At 36.5% G+C, this 13093-nt stretch overlaps 1 protein-coding gene across 2 annotated transcripts in view; it reads right to left on the bottom strand.

The window, feature by feature from the left end:
- The window catches only part of Stard13 (StAR related lipid transfer domain containing 13), a 528094-nt gene that overhangs the window by 396587 nt on the left and 118414 nt on the right, over window positions 1–13093 (bottom strand). The window contains exon 1 of one of the 2 annotated variants that reach the window (XM_074043563.1): window positions 2228–2378. The exons of the other annotated variant lie outside the window; for it this stretch is intronic. The gene's annotated coding sequence lies outside the window, so the exon portion shown is untranslated. Of the gene's footprint in view, window positions 1–2227; window positions 2379–13093 lie in introns of those variants that run through there. 2 annotated transcript variants of the gene reach the window in all.

Here is a 13093-nt window from a genome sequence, read left to right as displayed (position 1 = left end):
TAGCTGCAGCATGACTATGTCTGGTTTCTGTTGAAAGAGTTACTCTGGTCCCTAGTGGAAGCAGTAGATGGTTCTTCCCTGGACAAAAGAGAGTAAGATGAATGCCTAAGAACTCATCGGCGGCAAGTGGGCCACAGGAAGTCCTATGTGCAAGGCAGAAAGTTTTCTGGGCTATTTTGGATGTTTGGAGAAAAAAAATGTTGACATGGGTACATATACACACGAAAGCATGGAGGCTCTCAGACTATGTTTTGTTTCATTTTTTTTTTTAAATCAGACTCATTCTCCTTTGAAGAACTAGAAAAGCTAAATAAAACAGAAAAAAGATTTTTTCTAAAGGTATCTTGAGAGGGCAAAATCCTGAAGAAGGGCAGAGAACTCTGTCCATATTTGACAGTTTTCCCCTACTCAGCTGCCATTTCAGAAGCTATTCAGATGCTTAGAAGTCATGCAGAAAATGACAGCTAAGAAGAGAAGCTGAGAAGGGATTTTAGTAGTCCTATGGCCTGAGAAAGTAAAAATTGGAGTTCAGGGCCCACTGACAAGGGAGGACCTTCAAAAACTCAGGTGTTTAGTTGGGGCATAGAAAGGGCCACCCTAGCAGTAAGAATGACTCTCAAATAGACCAGCCTAACAAAAACGGAAAAGCAGTTTGAAGTAATTTCAATCCTTGATTAGATTAAGGTGTGCTCTACCTTCAGCCTAGCTTCTTAAAGGATGGAAAGGTAAATTTCTTATGAAAGTAAAAACATTCTATTAGCTACTGTTAAGTAATCTACAGATGATTTTAACTATATGGGAGGATATCTGTAGGTTATATACTAATACTGTGCCGTTTTATAGAAACTTGAACAGCTGCACATTTTCGTAGCCAAGAAGGATTCTGGAACCAATTCCTCATGGTTATCAGAGGACAAGTGTATATTGTGATTAAAAATACAAGAGGATCTTATGAAGAGTTTTATGCTAAAGAACTTAACACTTGGATAATATGTACAAATTCCTAGATAGTTTTCACAATTTACAGAGCTCTTCAAAAGACTGTACCAAGAAAATGAAAGGCCACAAAGTGTAAAAAAGTATTCACAACGTATACCTCTAACAAAAAAGTGTTTATGTAATAGGTGAGTAACTATTACACTCAAAGCTAACAATTCATTTTCAAAATGGACAAAAATTTTGAGCAGAGTTGAAATCTCAGTACTCAAGAGACTGAGACAGCCTAGGATACACCACAAGACTGTCTCAAAAAAATGGTTTTTTTCAACAGGACACTCGACAAAAGAGCTAATACCATATACCCACTCCATAACTAAAACTAAAGACTAAAAATACCAAGAGCTGCAATGTGATAGGAAGATCTGTTATTCTTTTACTAGAGAAAATAGGTGTGAAAGGGACAAATATAGGTAGGCTAGTGGAAATATAAGAGAATATTTCATTTATGTTCATTTCTTTTTACAATAAAGTATGAGACAAAGCCATTAATTGAGGAATTTCATGTCTTGAGGAGGAAAAATGGAAATATTTTGTTCACAGGGAGAAAGCAAAATAGAGAAAAGGACAGTCAATGTGGTGTTCACTCAATTTTGCCGTTGTGGGCAATCACAAAAAAATGTAATAGCACAAATTTATCTATTGTTTTGTTTTGCCAGACAAGTGCTAGAAGTCAGAATTGAGGTTATTTGCATAAGAGTGATTTAAATGTCATTTGTGAATAGATATAGAGCACTACGTTAAGTGCAAATTATAGTATGTAGTGGTGACAAAATGACACAATCCTTGAACTTAATCTTGGTTGGATATTAAGAATAGGGAAGGTGGGATGTACAGACACCTTAAAGTAAGCTGTTAAATAGGTACTGGTGAATTCCTTTATTCCATATTCATTTTGAGGTGTGAAAACTATTTTTCTTATCTTTCAAATCAACCTCTTCCAGATCTATTGACAGCTTTAGCTCTGACCTTCTCTTTCACGTTTTCTAGTATCTTTCATTACAGCTTTCCCTTGGACATCTCGTCTCCCTCTTGCCTTATAAACAGTACTGAACGACACCGTAATGTTGCCCATTTTCTACTTGGCTTGTACATAAATATGTGCCATGACGTTCCTTAGCCACGATAGCTTTCTTTGGAACACCCACTACCAAGACCATAAAAAAGTTCTGCAAAACTGTAAAATGCCCTTATTTGGCTATTCCAGACCACGAACTACCTAATCGCTTACCTTCAGTGGTCCAGTGCTCCTTCTGTTTACCGACTTTAAGTTTCTGTTCTTTTGGCACTGGCTTTCAAAAGTAACGTTTTTTAGAGAGGCTACACAAAGCAAAAGACCTCCAGAATTCCCAAATGTTTACCAGGGCTGAAGATATGATCTAGTACTACAAGCAGATGACACTAAGAATTAGTCTAAAATTAAAGGAAGGTGGATACAGATTCACGTGGATTTTACTTTTTGCAATATACTTGTTCTCCTGCCGAATATAAAAACAAAGCCAATTATCCACCTGCTCAAAGTGAAAAAGGGACAGAATTTTCATTTGGAACACATTCGCACAGGCGGCTTTCCTTTAGCTACAAATTCTGACATTATGTCCAAGGCCACACCTCAGAATACGGAAGTCAAAATGACTTATTCTGACAAAAATGAAAAGGCAGTCAAAAACAACTCCATGTGACGACTGCTTAAAAAGCCGAAAGACAAGCGTCTCTGATTGAAAACCATCTTCGGCTTCACACAAATAGCCGAAGTGACATCTACTTTCCTGGTAACACCCTCAACCTCCTCAGAATAGAGGTTTAAACAAACAGACCGCGAGACCAAGCCGCTTTCGGAAGGTTTCGGGGAATGGCGGGGTCCATGAAAGCACGGTGACCGCGCCCAGCACGCTTTTGGATAGTTTTAAGATGGAAGACAATACAGTTGGAATTTTTACCTCCTATACTTTCGACAAAGATTTAAAAGAAACCTTACTCCCAGCCAGAAAAACTAAACCCTGTGGGGGGTGGGGGAGGGAGGAAGAAAAAAAAAAACCATGACGACATCGTTTCCTCCTCGCCGGGCCAGCAAACCCACGCACAAAAATGGAGAAAGACGCACACACTGGTGGCGCCGACGTACTCAAAGTGCGCACGCGCAGGGCGGCCCCGCCCCCTCGCGCTCCCGCCAAGACGAAGGCGCGCGCACCGGAACTTAGCGCCTGCAGGTTCCGCCCCGAGGCCCGACGGTCGCCGATCGGTTCCGGTTCTAGTCCCGCCCTCATGCGGGAACACTCCAGAAATCTCAGTATCCGGGACGGGAGGCTGGCTCCGGCGCGCATTTCCGGCGATGAGCGCGAAGGAAAAGATCCGGTGACGCCTCTTCCCGTCTTCCTACAGGCGCTGGCTCTCGGTGCGGCAGCGCCATCTGGTGCCGAGTCTCCCACCTCCGCGGAACCTTCGAGAGAAAACGCGTTCCTAGCTTTCCTTTCTCCCGCCCGCGAGGAGGGAGGGACCGAAGTCTCCGCCCCGCCGTGTTCCCGCGCGGGAGGGATTTTGTGGCCACTAATGCGGAAACTGCCCGTACCAGAAAGGATACAAGGTTTCAACCGTAAACCGGCAGGGAGCTGCGCCCTTTTCCTACTTGCAAACCCAGAAAAGAGTTCCCTCTTCATCATTTTGCTTCCTTGTGCTTTGGTTCTGAGCCGCGCTCGGGCCGCCTTGCGTCAGTTCTCTAGTCTGGGCGGAACCGAGCTGCTCCATCCTCAGCGTTGTGGGGAGGTGGCTCAGGCTTTGTGATGTTCGTCATCCTCTCCTGTGAAAAAGCTTCTGTTTCCTTTCGTCTGTTAAATCGGTATTGGGAAAGTGCATGTTGACTCATCAGAAAGCAGAAAAATTAGTAGATAATTTGCTTTAAAATAGGCTAAGGTAACTTCAGAAGCGTTTAGATTAGTTTGCAAGGCCTATTTCTTTTAGGTAAACAAGGAAAACAGGTTCCCCATACCCAAACTTAGCAAAATCAGCATAAAATCCCCCTTAGTCTTGCTTGTAGACCTAGATTTTCCTGGGAGCTTGTAGGCCTGACAGAATTAGCCATTGTTTTCAGTGTTTCGTTGGAATGGTGTCTTACGCATCAAAATATTTAGTGAAAATTGTCAAATATCTCTTAGGATTCAGATCTTTGCACTTACTAGCTTGCCATTGGTCATTTCTCCTATTGCAGTGGGAGTTTTCTGAAAGGCTTGTTAAAACTCCTGAGTCTCAACTGCAGTTTATAACTAGGAGGGGATATCAGGGAGCAGAGCTGGATAAATTACAGCATGATAAATTCTCAGATAATAGCGATGCTGCTGGTATTAAGACCACACTTGGAATTCAGGATTGCTTTGTCAGTAATGTTCTTTGTTATTGCAGTCCTTTGACTCTGACCTGGGAAGTAATAAATAAAACCCTAGACTCAGGAAAGTCCTGCATAAACAAATATTCACCCAGTAAAGCAATTAGTTCATATAAATATATTCTGTATATGATCTGTGATAGAGGGTGTTGTAATACCAGGTATACTAACTATCTCAATCGTGGTGTAATTTCTGCCCTTCACAGTAGCTACTAAAAAATCAGTAAGTCAGAAATGACTAGAAGTAAGGACAAAATAGATTTGTCATCATTTTAATTTTACCCTCTGGAGGATGTCAGTTTTATTTCCCCAGTCTTCTTTTGCATTTGGTAATATTTCCTTGTTTCACTGAATCATTCTCCCCTATTTTACCCCTTGCCCCACTAATGTACACAGTACTTTTGCAAAAATGATCATCTCAAAACTTGTTCATCTCATCTTTGCAGCAAGCCTTTTAGGTTAATTCTGTCAAAGTCTGCCACTGCATTTATTGACCCTAACCTATGAATAAAGTACGCTGCACAATATAACTTTTATCCTTGCCCGTAATAGAACTGTGTTAAGTGCTTGTTAGGTTTGTTGTGTTCACAGCTGATGTTATTCCTAAAGCTGATAAAAAGTTTGGGATGTTTGCTCTAATGTGAATGACTTAGCTATAAAAATAACTGATATTCCCTTGGCTTAGAAATTGATGTATGTAACAATGAAGACAACTGAAATAGTGCTTTGGCCGTGATTCAGTAAGGTTCTTATTAATCAAAGACAATTTTAATCACTGAAGTGATTTTTAGGAATGGATTCACTGTGAGTATTGAGGAATGAATCCATATTGTTTCAAAATGTAAGTCACTTATTACAAAATTATAGCAGATCATTGAAATTGTACTTTGTGTTATTAATCACTACATTTTTTTTCTTTCTCTGTATATTAATTCAGCTCACTAAATTGTTTATTTCTATCTCTATGGGTTCTCTAAATTGGTCTTTCTCTGAAACAAATTTGTGGACTTTGGAAGTCTTTAGGAAAAAATGCAAGACTCTTTTTTTTGTATTTTCATATGAATAAGCCTAATTTCATAGGTTCATTTTTACTCACAAGAAAAGACTTCTTACTAGTAACCTACTGAGTGAGTAATTCAGGCTTACTTAATTTACAAAATTATTTCATTACTACAAATAACTGAGGGTTCTAAATTAGTACTCCATTAGGTTGTTTGGTGTCACCAACTTTTGGCAACTTTGCAAACTCTTGCTGTACATGTACACATGCAGGCAATTGGAATCCCACAGTATTCAAGAAGGCTACTTTCCTGCCAGTGTATCATCAGCATTACATTAGGAGAAGTTGATTTTATTATCATTAAGTTGTCAAACATAGTAAGATTTATAGTGGGTTGGAGCATTAGTCTGTAAGCTGTTGTATATTCTGAAAGGTTTGGTTTTTTTGAGATTGCTTTTTTAAAAAAATTTTTATTATACTGTTGAACTTGGGGGTACATTGTGACATTTACAAAAGTGATTACAATATTTCTCAGTGTAATTCACCTCCTCTGTCATCCTCCTTTATTCACCCTTTCCCCTTTCTTAGAATAGTTGTAACAGGTCTCATTTTTCCATTTTCATTCAGGCATACATATTCCTGAATATACATATTCACCTTTCTACATCCTTTCCTTATATCTTCTACCCTCCCACTTGTACCAACTCCCATATGGGACCTGTTTTACCTTCCTGTCCTCCATTTTTGAAAAAAGACATTTTTGTTTGTTTAAGCGCTATACAGGGAGTTTCATTATGACATTTCCTTATGTATACGTACTGAATTGGTTCATTCTCTTCATTTTTCTCCTTTCTACTTTAGTCATCTTCTTATGGTAATTTCAACAGTTTAAAAAAATTCTGTATTTATTCTTATATAGAATGTACATATTCTTTACCTATTCACCTTTTACCTTTCCCCTCCCATTACTGCCCTTCCTTTAGTGTGACCTATTCTTCATTCTTGTCTTTTATTTAGATGTCTATTGTTTGGTCAGATTTTTGCCCTGGCATTACACCTGTATATGCATTGTGCCTAAGTCAGTGTAATCCCGTAAGATATCAATTCTTAATTTTTACTGTTCTTCCATTTACTACATTATAAGGATTATGTGAGGTTTTTCGATAATGCATTACATTGTATTTTTGTAATTGCCAGCGTTAAAAGTTAGCTGTTACTTTCAGTTTTTTTTTTTTCACTCACTAATCATTAAAAACCTGTATTTCAGACTTTTTTCTTTGTTCCTTTTCTCCTGTAACCTGACAGCCTCCTTTAAAAAAGAAAGAATAGGGGAAGTTGAGAACAGCTGTTCTAAAAGCATTATCTTGCCCAACCTAAGAGGCTTAGTACCATCTATTCAGATAATTATAGATGTGCCATTTACACTAAGGAAAGAAAAATACATGTTCTGTGCTTCATTGTAAGCCCACCTTATAATGAATTCACTAATCAAGAAGGGAGATGTGCTATTAATGTATACTTACTCATTAGCAATGCTACTTGGTGTAATTGGAGAACATTATTATATAAATGTTTTGTTGAGTAAAATTTATTAACTATGGTTATTAGCATTACCATTTATTCTGGCTAATTTTTTAAATACAATATGAAATGATACTGTAGTTTACTTTCAACCAATGCTGTAGTTTACTTTCAACCAAGGTTTGGTGGAATTTGATTAGGTAATTAGATTAGGGCTCCAGTATCAGGATTGCTTTCAAAAGTAATTTTTACAATAACCAAAAAGAAAAAGAAAAAAAAGTATAGGCCAAGTGTGGTGGTGAATGACTCTAATCCCATCACTGGGGAGGCTGTGGAGTTTGAGACCTTGTCTCAAAAAAAATTTTTTTATTACTTTGGGGTAATATTTTCTGATTTTGTTTCCTTCTCTCTTATTTTCTAAGAACAACATACATAAATGGATGTGTAATGAGTATCTGTGGAACAAAGCATTTCTCCAAGGAGAAATGAAAAGTTGATTTGGCTTTTACACATGCCTTATCTATTATAGATATCTTTTTATCAGTTTTTTTTTTTGGTACAATCTGTGGGCCTGTTAAATTTTTCATTTCAGTCCGACAATACTGATATTCACAGTTTGGCTCAGTATTTTTCTATTCTTCGTACATGGGCAATATATCTTATTCTGTCAGTTACTGCCAGTAGGCTGCCTACTGCCTTATAATGGTATTTGAGTTAATAGTTCTCAGACTTCCAATTTTTGGCTTGTATTTTTGAAGCTCATTACAAGCTATTTTTTTTCGGAAATAAATTTGAATTAATTATTCTATATTCATTTTAATGTATCAAGATTCTTTCCAGTAAGCTGAATTTATTGTTGTGTTGTCAGCATAATAACATTTCTTATTTGTGATCATAGAAGACTAATACATTTTATGTGTTCCACTGGTAATTGATTCAATTTGACATATGAGTAAATCACAGTAACTAGATCAGGGTTCCTTCAGACTCATGATCCTCCTGCCTCAGCCTACCAGGTGCTGGGATTGCAGGCATGTGCCGGGATTGCAGGCATGTACCACCACACCTGCTGTGTAACAGTTCTTTTAAAGTGAGATCACTGAAGTAGAATACATTTTCTTTTGGATTACCACATTTAAAAATCTCCACACTTGATAAAATATTTTAAATATTAAATGTTAAAATATATGTTTGCTATACTAATTTCAGCAGTGCCAAGTATAATAATTTAGAAAAATAAAACTTCGATAAAAATATTTTATGTTTGAAAGTATTGCTAGAATAGCCAATTTCTAGTAGACCTTTTTCAGCTGTTATGATACACTGTTTTATTACTCTTCTAGGCATGTATTGATCAGAATTAGTCATTGATACTACTTAACTAACCGGGTCTAGCTCTTGGGTAACTTTGATGTTTTGGTTATGTAGATGTAGATACTGTGTCAACCTCACTGTCTTTTTTGTTTGTTTCATATATACCCTTTTATTCTGCTTTTTATAGATGTGTATGCTTTGTGTAGTTGTATATATCTTTTATTTTTGATTGATATTTTAATAAATTTCAGTGTGATACTGTCATGCATGCATACAACTTGTGCTCATCAAGCCAGCATCCTTTTATCCCTTCTTCCCACACTGCCTTAAAAGTGTTCCATACCAGATGAAATTCAAACCTTTATGCAAACTTTTATTAAAATACTTTATGTCTATTCGTGGCCTCTTGTGTTTCCATATAAATTTAACAGATTTTTCAATCTCTTTAATGAATGTCATTGGAATTTTGATGGGAATTGCATTAAACATGTAGATTACTTTTGGGAGTATCGACATTTTTACTATGTTGATTCTACCAATCCATGAGCATGGGACATCTCTCCACTTTCTATAGTCTTCCTCAATCTCTTTCTTTAGAAGTGTATAGTTTTCCTTGTAGAGGTCTTTCACATCTTTTGTAAGGTTTGCACCTAGGTATTTGATTTTTTTTGAGGCTATTGTAAATGGAATTGTTTTCATACATTCTTTTTCAGTTTGCTCATTGTTAGTGTATAGAAATGCTAATGATTTTTCTATGTTGATTTTATATCCTGCTACCTTGCTATAGCTATTGATGATGTCTAGAAGCTTCTGAGTAGAGTTTTTTGGGTCTTTAAGGTATAGGATCATGTTGTCTGCAAATAGGGATATTTTGACAGTTTCTTTACCTATTTGTATTCCTTTTATTCCTTCTTCTTGCCTAATTGCTCTGGCTAGGAATTCCTACTCAGTCAAAAGAACAATGCAGGAGGTATCAAAATACCTGACTTCAAACTATATTACAAAGCAATAACAATAAAAACAGCATGGTACTGGCACAAAAACAGACATGAAGACCAGTGGAACAGAATAGAGGACCCAGATATGAAGCCACACAACTATAAGCTACTTGTCTTTGACAAAGGAGCTAAAAATATACGATGGAGAAATAGCAGCCTCTTCAACAAAAACTGCTGGGAAAACTGGTTAGCAGTCTGCAAAAAACTGAAACTAGATCCATGTATATCACCCTATACCAAGATTAACTCAAAATGGATCAAGGATCTTAATACAAGAAAGAGTAGGAAATACTCTGGAGTTAGTAGGTATAGGTAAGAACTTTCTCAATGAAACCCCAGCAGCACAGCAACTAAGAGATAGATAGATAAATGGGACCTCATAAAACTAAAAAGCTTCTGTTATCAGAAGAAATGGTCTCTAAACTGAAGAGAACACCCACAGAGTGGGAGAAAATATTTGCCATCTATACATCAGACAAAGGACTGATAACCAGAATATACAGGGAACTTAAAAAACTAAATTCTCCCAAAACTAATGAACCAATAAAGAAATGGGCAAGTGAACTAAACAGAACTTTCTCAAAAGAAGAAATTCAAATGGCCAGAAAACACATGAAAAAATGCTCACCATCTCTAGCAATAAAGGAAATGCAAATTAAAACCACACTAAGATTCCACCTCACCCCTGTTAGTATAGCCATCATCAGCAACACCACGAGCAACAGGTGTTGGCGAGGATGTGGGGAAAAAGGAACCCTCTTACACTGTTGGTGGGAATGTAGACTAGTACAACCACTCTGGAAAAAAATTTGGAGGCTACTTAAAAAGCTGGACATCGATCTACCATTTGATCCAGCAATACCACTCTTGGGGATATACCCAAAAGACTGTTACTCCAGAGGCACCTGCACATCCATGTTTATTGCGGCACTATTCACAATAGCGAAGTTATGGAAACAGCCAAGATGCCCCACCACTGACGAATGGATTAAGAAAATGTGGTATCTATACACAATGGAATTTTATGCAGCCATGAAGAAGAATGAAATGTTATCATTCGCTGGTAAATGGATGGAATTGGAGAACATCATTCTGAGTGAGGTTAGCCTGGCCCAAAAGACCAAAAATCGTATGTTCCCCCTCATATGTGGACATTAGATCAAGGGCAAACACAACAAGGGGATTGGACTATGAGTACATGATAAAAGCGAGAGCACACAAGGAAGGGGTGAGGATAGGTAAGACACCTAAAAAACTAGCTAGCATTTGTTGCCGTTAATGCAGAGAAACTAAAGCAGATACCTTAAAGCAACTGAGGCCAATAGGAAAAGGGGAACAGGTACTAGAGAAAAGGTTAGATCAAAAAGAATTAACCTAGAAGGTAACACCCACGCACAGGAAATCAATGTGAGTCAATGCCCTGTATAGCTATCCTTATCTCAACCAGCAAAAACCCTTGTTCCTTCCTATTATTGCTTATACTCTCTCTACAACAAAATTAGAGATAAGGGCAAAATAGTTTCTGCTGGGTATTGAGGGGGGGTTAGGGAGGGGGCGAAGTGGGTGGTAAGGGAGGGGGTGGGGGCAGGGGGGAGAAATGAACCAAGCCTTGAATGCACATATGAATAATAAAAGAAAAATGAAAAAAAAATATGTCAAGTTAAAACATTTATCTGTTCTCTATCTAGAACTTTCACTCCTAGGGTATTTACCAGAAATGAAAACATACCAATAAATTTGTCCACAATATCCTGCTCTGAAAGGATGTCATATGCCATGGCATATTCTACATGGCATAATTTACTCAGCAATAAAAATAAACAAGCTGTTATGCCATTGTGTGTCAAGTACAATAATGTCTCTTCACTACAATTCCTGTTGTACAAATTGTACATATATGGACTTATGTATTCTTTTTCCACAAGTGTGGGAATTTAGGATACTGTTCATGAGTAGTTTTTCTTGAAGATAAATTATTTAAGTTGCAACAAAATACATGATCCTGAGAAAGGAAAAAGGAGATAAAATATATGGAAGAACAAGTGTTCGTAGATATTTTTGTAATGTAAACTGGAATGAAATACATAAGGTGAAGCAAAGTAAACCAAAGGAAATAAATTCAAACATATGAAAGCTTCAGGGTAAGATCAGAGGTCTGCTATGGTCATTTATGTATTGGCATTAAATTCTCCTGAACGTAATGCAATACATTAGGAAGGGCTTAAGAATAGCTCACAGGATACTTACGTTTCCTCCTTCAACTGTCCTCAGTTAAATAAGGTAACTAATAAAAGGCACTGATCATTTGATGGTGATCCAAGGAAAAATGTTTCTTATAATTCTTATTTATAACAAAGCAACACATTCATAAAATCATAGAAGATTGATAAATTAAGGAAATAAAAAGTTTTTTTAAGATCTAGTTACTGTACAATACTGATTATTACTATTTAAAAATAATTAAATGCCATTGGTTGATTAATTAATTGCCTGCCTTTATTTTAGATTCACTTATGATTGCATTCTCTTAACCATGCTTTAAATATTTCATCCCTGTTTTCTTTTACAACAGTAGTTTTGGGGAATATAGTTATATTGATAAGTAATGCTAGGCGGAGGAATAAAGTTAAAACAACTCCAATACTAGTCAGAAGATTATAAAAATAAGAGTATTTACAATAATGCCATGAATATAGTATGCCTAAAGAATTTTCTATCTAAAAAGAATTGTATACATTTCATTTAAAATGCATCAAAATAAATGCTAAGTAGACCAAAGTAATGTAGGAAAAGAAAAATACAAAAATCACAAGAAATTAGATGAATAATCTAAAATGCTCACTGCACAGTTTTGTAGCAGAGTACCTCTAGGAAGATACCTACTTTATATATAGAGATTTTTCCATTTTAAAGTGGGATTTCTGGCAAATTTTGCTTGTGCAGCTCCACAGAAACTTCTTGCCCATTCAGTAAGGCATTATTAACTACTTAGCTGTAGGTAATAATTCATTATATTAAACTTGCTCAAATTACTCTGTAATTTCTTTTAATGGTAAGTAATCAGAACCAAATGAAAATTTAGTAGTCTTAGAGACCCATAGGACACATGAACATGCAAAACAATGAACATAATGGAAAACCTTGGAAGGAGAGAAGAAAGGGCAGAAAATGTGAAGAAATGTTGACCAAAGTTCGTGAAAAACATTAATGTACACATCCAAAAGTTCCATTGAATTTCAAAGAGTATGATCCCCCCCCCAAAAAAAACCATAGTAACACATGGAACATCCTAAATTCAACAAGAGAAAAATGACTCATGTTCAGTGGAAATACAAAATTAAGAACTGATTTCTTAACCACAAGTAGTAGAGGCCAAAAGGCATGATACATTCAGTGAAAAAAATCTGTCAATCTGGAATTCTATACCCAGTAAAACTGCCCTGTAAAAATGAAGGTGGGATAAAGACATTCTCAGATAAAGACTGATAGAACTTATTAGTAAACCTGCTTTATAATAAATACTGAAGAAAATCCTTTGGAATGGAAAAAAGTCAAAATAGTGACTTAAATCCACTGGAAATGGTAATTTTATAGGTAGGCATGGAAGACTACATAAATTTTTTTTCTTTTAGCAATTTAAAAGCTTACATAGAAGTAATTATAAAACTGTGTTTTGGGCTGTTAACATATAAAGATATACTAGGTAACCTTAATAGCACAATGGAGGAGGAGAAAATGGAGGCATGTTATAGCACGTTTTCTGTATTTTACTGATATTTAGTATTAATCTGAAGAACACTAAATTATTGATGTTTACTGTAATGCTAAGAACAATAAGAAAGTAACTTCTTTAAAGTTTTAAGAATGGATTCAAGTAGTACACTA

Source organism: Castor canadensis, chromosome 10 (assembly GCF_047511655.1).
Source record: "Castor canadensis chromosome 10, mCasCan1.hap1v2, whole genome shotgun sequence".
NCBI classification, from domain to species: Eukaryota; Metazoa; Chordata; class Mammalia; order Rodentia; family Castoridae; genus Castor; species Castor canadensis.
Note: the sequence above shows the minus strand (reverse complement) of the source record. Positions and strands in the feature narration are given on the sequence as shown.